The sequence below is a fragment of the Hylobates moloch genome, unplaced genomic scaffold, assembly GCF_009828535.3.
Source record: "Hylobates moloch isolate HMO894 unplaced genomic scaffold, HMol_V3 SCAFFOLD_7, whole genome shotgun sequence".
Taxonomy (NCBI): domain Eukaryota; kingdom Metazoa; phylum Chordata; class Mammalia; order Primates; family Hylobatidae; genus Hylobates; species Hylobates moloch.
The window spans coordinates 59,077,801-59,083,861 of NW_026652282.1; the positions used below are offsets into that span (position 1 = coordinate 59,077,801).

The 6,061-nt window shown below is 39.8% G+C and overlaps 1 pseudogene; it reads left to right on the forward strand.

Moving 5' to 3' along the window:
• Positions 1-3,442: 3,442 nt before the first annotated feature.
• LOC116811100 (cytochrome c oxidase subunit NDUFA4-like) lies at positions 3,443-4,916 on the forward strand (annotated as a pseudogene).
• The last annotated feature ends 1,145 nt before the right edge of the window (positions 4,917-6,061 follow it).

Genomic DNA, 6,061 nt, shown 5'->3' on the forward strand with positions numbered 1-6,061 from the left:
ATTCTTCTTAAAATTGTTTTAATCATTGTAGTTCTTTTGATTTTCAGTATAAATTACAGAATCATGTTGTGTATGTCTACAAAAAATAGTACTATCAGTTTAATTGTATTGCATTATATCTATAGATGAATGCAAGGAGAACTCATATATTTATTGTGTGTTCCCATTCATAAGCAAAGTATACTCATGTTTATTCCATTCATTTAGGCCTTCCTGGGTTTATTTTATTAGCATTGTGTAGTTTTCAGGACTTTGAATTTCTCTGATTCATACCTAGATTTTTCATTTTTGGAGCTATTGTAAATGACACTGGTTTTTAAATGTTTTGTTTCCATTTATGCACTTATTGTATATATAAATACAATTGATTTTTGCATATTGACCATATATGCTCTACCTTTCATAAAGTCACTTATTATTTCTAGGAATTCTTTTGTAGATTCCATGGGATTCTCTGCATAGATAATAATGTCATCTGTGAATACCAGGCAGTTTTATTTCTTCTTTTCCTTTATGAATGTCTTTTGTTTCTATTTCCTGAATTATTACAATAGGAAGGACTCTAAGTGTGATGTTGAACAGAAGTGGCAAGAGTACACAACCTTGTGTTGTTCATGAACATAGGAGAAAAACATTCAGTTGTTTACTCTTAACTATGATATTAGCTGTGGGTTTTCTTGTAGATTCCCTTTATCAAGTTGAGAAAGTTTTCTATTCTTAGTTTGGTGGGAGTTTATGTCTTGAATAGATGTTGAATTTTGCCAAAGGCTTTTTATATATCAATTAATATCACCATGTCTTTCTTTCTTTTATTGACCATTAATATAATGGAATCAACTGATTTTTTTAACACTGGATAAACCCTGCATTCCTGAAATAAGCCTCACATGGTTGAGCGATATTTTTCTTTTTAGACATTGCTGGATTCAATTTGCTAATATTTTGTGATGATTTTTGCATTTATGTTCATGAGAGTTGGTGGTCTGTCATTTCTTGCTTGCTTGCTTCTTTTATACTGTCTTTGGCTGGTTTTGGTATCAGGGTAATCCTGGCCTCATAAAATGTGTTGACAAGTAGTCCTTCCTGTTTTATTTTTGGGAAGAGATATTGTAGAGTGGGTATTAGTTCTTCTTTGAATGTTTGGTGAAATTTGCCAGTGAAGCCATCTGGGCTGGGAATATCTTTTTTGGAAGGTATTTAACTATGAATTCCATTTCTTTTTATATATAAATTTTTTGTAGAGCTAGGGTCTCACTTTGTTGCTCAGGCTGGTCTCGGTCTTCTGGGCTCAGGTGATCCTCCCACCTCGGCCTCCCAAATTTCAATGTCTTTATAGGACTATTCAAGTTATTTTATATTGGGTGAGTTTTGATAATTTGTGTCTTTAAAAGAATTATTTCATGTAAGTTGTTGAATTACATGCATCGAGTTGTTTGTAGTATTGGGTTGGTGTAGAAGTTTTTGCTATTAAAAGTAATGATGGGCCAGGAGCGGTAGCTTGTGCTTGTAATCCCAGCACTTTGGGAGGCTGATGTGGGCGGATTACCTGACGTCAGGAGTTCAAGACCAGCCTGGCCAACATGGTGAAACCCCGTCTCTACTAAAAATACAAAAAATAAAAAAAAATCCTGGCGTGATTGGTGGCGCCTGTAATCCCAGCTACTCGGGAGGCTGAGGCAGGAGAATTGCTTGAACCTGGGAGGCGGGGGTTGCAGTGAGCCGAGATCAAGCCATTGCCCTCCAGCCTAGGCAACAAGAAAGAAACTCCGACAAAAAAGAAAAAAAAAAAAGTAAAGGCAAAATCTGCAATTACTTTTGCACCAACTTAATACCATTTTTCCCTCTACTGGGACATTGTTAGTATATGTCTTAGTCTGTTTTGTGTTTCTGTAACAGAATACCTGAGACTGGGTAATTTAAAAATAAAAGAGGTTTACTTAGCTCATGATTCAGCAAGCTGGGAAGTAGAGGAAGCATGGCAAAAGTAACTGCTCAGCTTCTGGTGACAGCCACCTTCTAGGCCAAAACAGTGGAAAAGGCCAAAGGAGAAGCAGACACGTGCAAAGAGGGAAAACCTGAGGGGCATGCTGGCTTTATAACAAACCTACCGTTATGGGCACTAATCCAGTCTCACCAGAGCCAGTACTCTCTCACTACCTCGAGAATGGCAGCAAGCTGTTCATGAGGGATCTGTCTCCATGACCCAAACACCTCCCACAAGGCCTCACCTCCCAACACCACCACATTGGGGATCCAATTTCCACATGAGTTTTGGTGGGGACAGATGAATTATATCTAAACCATAGCAGTATGTTTCCATCCCAATAAGATGAATTTTTTATAATGTGCATTTTTCTGTGCACTTAATGTAAAATAAAGAATTTGTCTGGACTTTGTCCCTGAGTCCTGGGAGATAACCTCTAATCTCTTGCAATTTCCTAAGAGATAGGTGTGTCTTTGTCATTCCTGGTGGGCCCCATGGACCACGCTTCATGGTTTATGCTAATGAGGTGAATCATGGTAGGCCCCTAGATAGTTTATGTAATGAGATGACTCAGAATGGAGGCTGGCCATACTAGAAAGACCAACCATATGACTAGAGGGTTGGGTCATTGAACTATGTGATATCAGCCTAATCATCACAGAGAGAGCAAGGTTGTAGACTGAGTTCAACCAGATGGCCAACTAAGTGATGGCCAACACAGAGGGTTTATCTGAGTTATCTAGTCTGTCATTACCAGAAGAAGAAGACATTGGGTTTATTCCAATCTCAGTGATCACTCCTCAATCTTCCTTACTGGTTCCTCATCTTCTCTCAAAATTCTCTTTTTAGGGATGGGGGCTGTTGAAAATGTTCTCTATTTTGATCTGCATGGTGGTCACTGGGTGTAGAACTGTGTTAAAATTGTACACTTAGGTTTCTGTGATTTGCCATATTTATGTTATACCTTATTTTTTTATTTTTCATTTTTTAATTTTTTTTGAGACAGAGTTTTGCTTCTGTTACCCAGGCTGGAGTGCAATGGCATGCTCTCGGCTCAATGCGACCTCTGCCTCCTGAGTTGAAGCTATTCTCCTGCCTCAGCCTCCTGAGTAACTGAGATTGCAAGCACCCACCACCACGACTGGCTAATTTTTGTATTTTAGTAAAGACAGGATTTAACCGTGTTGGCCAGGCTGGTCTCGAACTCCTGACTTCAGGTGATCCACCCACCTCGGCCACCCATAGTGCTAGGATTACAGATGTGAGCCCCCTCTCCTGGCCTGTCCTACCTCAATTTTAAAAGATATCATACAGAAGTGGAAATACATGGTACAAGCTGGAAGAAGATATTTATCCTATATGCAATTGACAAAAGGCTGGTATCAAGAATATATTTTGACGACTCCTAGAAATCAATAAGGAAAGACAAACAACCCAGTAAGAAAATAGGCAAAAATCATGAACAGGAATTCCATAGAAGAAGGAACCTATGTGGCCAATAAACACATGAAGATATGCTCAGCTCATCGGTAGTCAGGGAAATGCTAAGCATGACTACAAGATAAATCTTATACCCATTTGATTGGCAAAGATTTAGAAACCTAGCAACATCAAAGGTTAGAGAGGATGCAGAGCAGTGGGATCTCATACAGCTTGCAACATGTTGGGAATATAAATGAACACAACCAGTTTGGACAACAATGTGGCATCAATATATAAGGCTGAACATTCACAACTCAGTGATTCCTGTCAATGTCCACTGGACAAGAATTTCACAGCAGCTCTGGCCACAGTAGCAAAAACCTGGTAACAATGCAAATGCTCACGAACAAGAGAATGCGTAGAACTGTGGCAAATCCACACCATGATATACTATGTAGCAAGGCCAATGGGTGAACTGCAGTTTTATGCTCAACAATGGATAAATGTTAGTTTGAGGAAAGCAATTCCCACAGGACTACATGCAGTGTGACACCCTTTTTATAAAATTCAAAATCAAGCAAAACTGAAGAGGATAATGGTCAGGCACAGTGGCTCATGCCTGTAATCCCAGCACTTTGGGAGGCAGATGCAGATGGAGTGCTTGAGTCTAGGAGTTTGAGATCAGCCTGGGCAACATGGCTAAACCCTGTCTCTACAAAAAATTGGCCAGGTGTCATGGCGGGCTCTTGTAGTCCCAGCTACTCAGGAGGCTGAGGTGGGAGCATCACCTGAGTCGGGGAGGTCAAGGCTGCAGTGAGCCAAAATCATGCCACTGCACTCCATATTGAACAATCAGAGTGAGACCCTGCGTCAAAAAAGAAAAAAGAGTATATTGTTTTATATATATACTTATTTGCAACAAAAATCAAAGGAATGCCAAGTACACAATTCAGGTTAGGGTTGCTTCTGGTGGGAGTGAAGGGAGTCAAGAGGATGCAGTGAGGGGGAGCTTAGAGGTGGATGTAAGTAAGTTACTAGTAATAGTCTAGCTCTTGGATTGGGTAATAGGCAAATGGGGGCACCTAGCATTGCAAAATAAATAAACAAATAGGGCCTCACATCAATCACAAGTAGCATGTTATGAAACAAGAAGTATTATTAACTCAATTCTGTATTACCTAAGTCTCCAAAAATCAAATGCTGCATTAGACTACTTAGACCCGGGCCTGAAATATTTGCTCTTCTCTCCTTCCAGGCTACACACAAGCTCCACCTTTGGTCAGGCCAGAAAGCATTCGAGTTTGACATCCCTCTCTTTGTATATATTTGAGCAGGAGGCACTAGAGCAGGTCTGCATGTCTTGCATCTGACACTGTTTAACCCAGATGCTAGTTGGGACAGAAAGAATCCCCCAGAACCTTGGAATAAACTGGGACCCAATGATCAATACGAGTTCTACTCAGTGAATGTAGATTACAGCAAACTGAAGAAAAAATGTCCAGACTTCTAAATGAAATGTTTCCCTACAAAACAGCTTAGAGTGAAGGTCTTCCAGAGGCCCTTTGCACAATTTTCCCCTTAACTAGGAAATATTTCTCCTCTAAGTGCACAAAATCATGTTACTATATCGTGTCGGGTTTTAACACTGATGAGTAAATATGTTTACCCATTTATTATGAAGAACATGACAAAGGATACAGACGAACAGCCAGAGGAAAGAGGTGAATAGGTCACAGTATGTGGGAAGGGGCATGGAGCTTCCATGCCCTCTCTAGGTGCAGTATCCTCCAGGAACTTCCATGTGTTCAGCTATGCAGAAGTTCTCTTCTCCCCAAATTCTTACAAATAGAGAGCCCCAGGGCTCAATCCTTGGTCTGATTCTTTCCTTTAACTACACTCTTGCCATAGCTGATGGAAGACCCTGGTTTTAATATTATCTGTATGAAGAACAAGACAAAGATGCCCCCTTTCACCACTTCCATGCCACATAATACTGAAAATTTTAGCCAAAAACTTAGGCAAGAGAAAAAATATGAAAATCACACAAATCAAAAAATAACAAGTTTACTGGGTGCGGTGGCTCATGCCTGTAATCCTAAGACTTTGGGAGTCTGAGGCAGGTGGATCACATGAGGCCAAGAGTTCGAGACCAGCCTGGGAAACATGGCGAAACCCTGTCTCTACCAAAAATACAAAAGTTAGTCGGGTGTGCTGGCGTGTGCCTGTAGTCCCAGCGACTTGGGGGGCTGGAGCATGAGAATCACTTGAATCCAGGAAATTGAGGCTGCAGTGAGTCGAGATCACACCACTGCACTCCAGCGTGGGTGAGAAAGTGAGACCCTATCTCAAAAAAGAAAAGAAAAGAATAAGAAATTAAATCACCTCTGTCTGCAGATGACATGATTTTGTATACATAAAATCTTAAAATATTTTACAAAAAAAATTAAAATTCAAATGAATTTTAAGGAAAGTTGCAAAACATAAAATTAACATACACAAATAGGTAGCTATCTGTAAAAGAAATCAAGAAAACAATCCCACTTACAGTAGCTCTCAAAAATAACATAAACTGCTTAGGAATAAATTCAACCAAGGAGGTGAAAGATCTATACACTGAAAACTGTAAAACACTGATGAAAGAAATCAAGGAAGCCA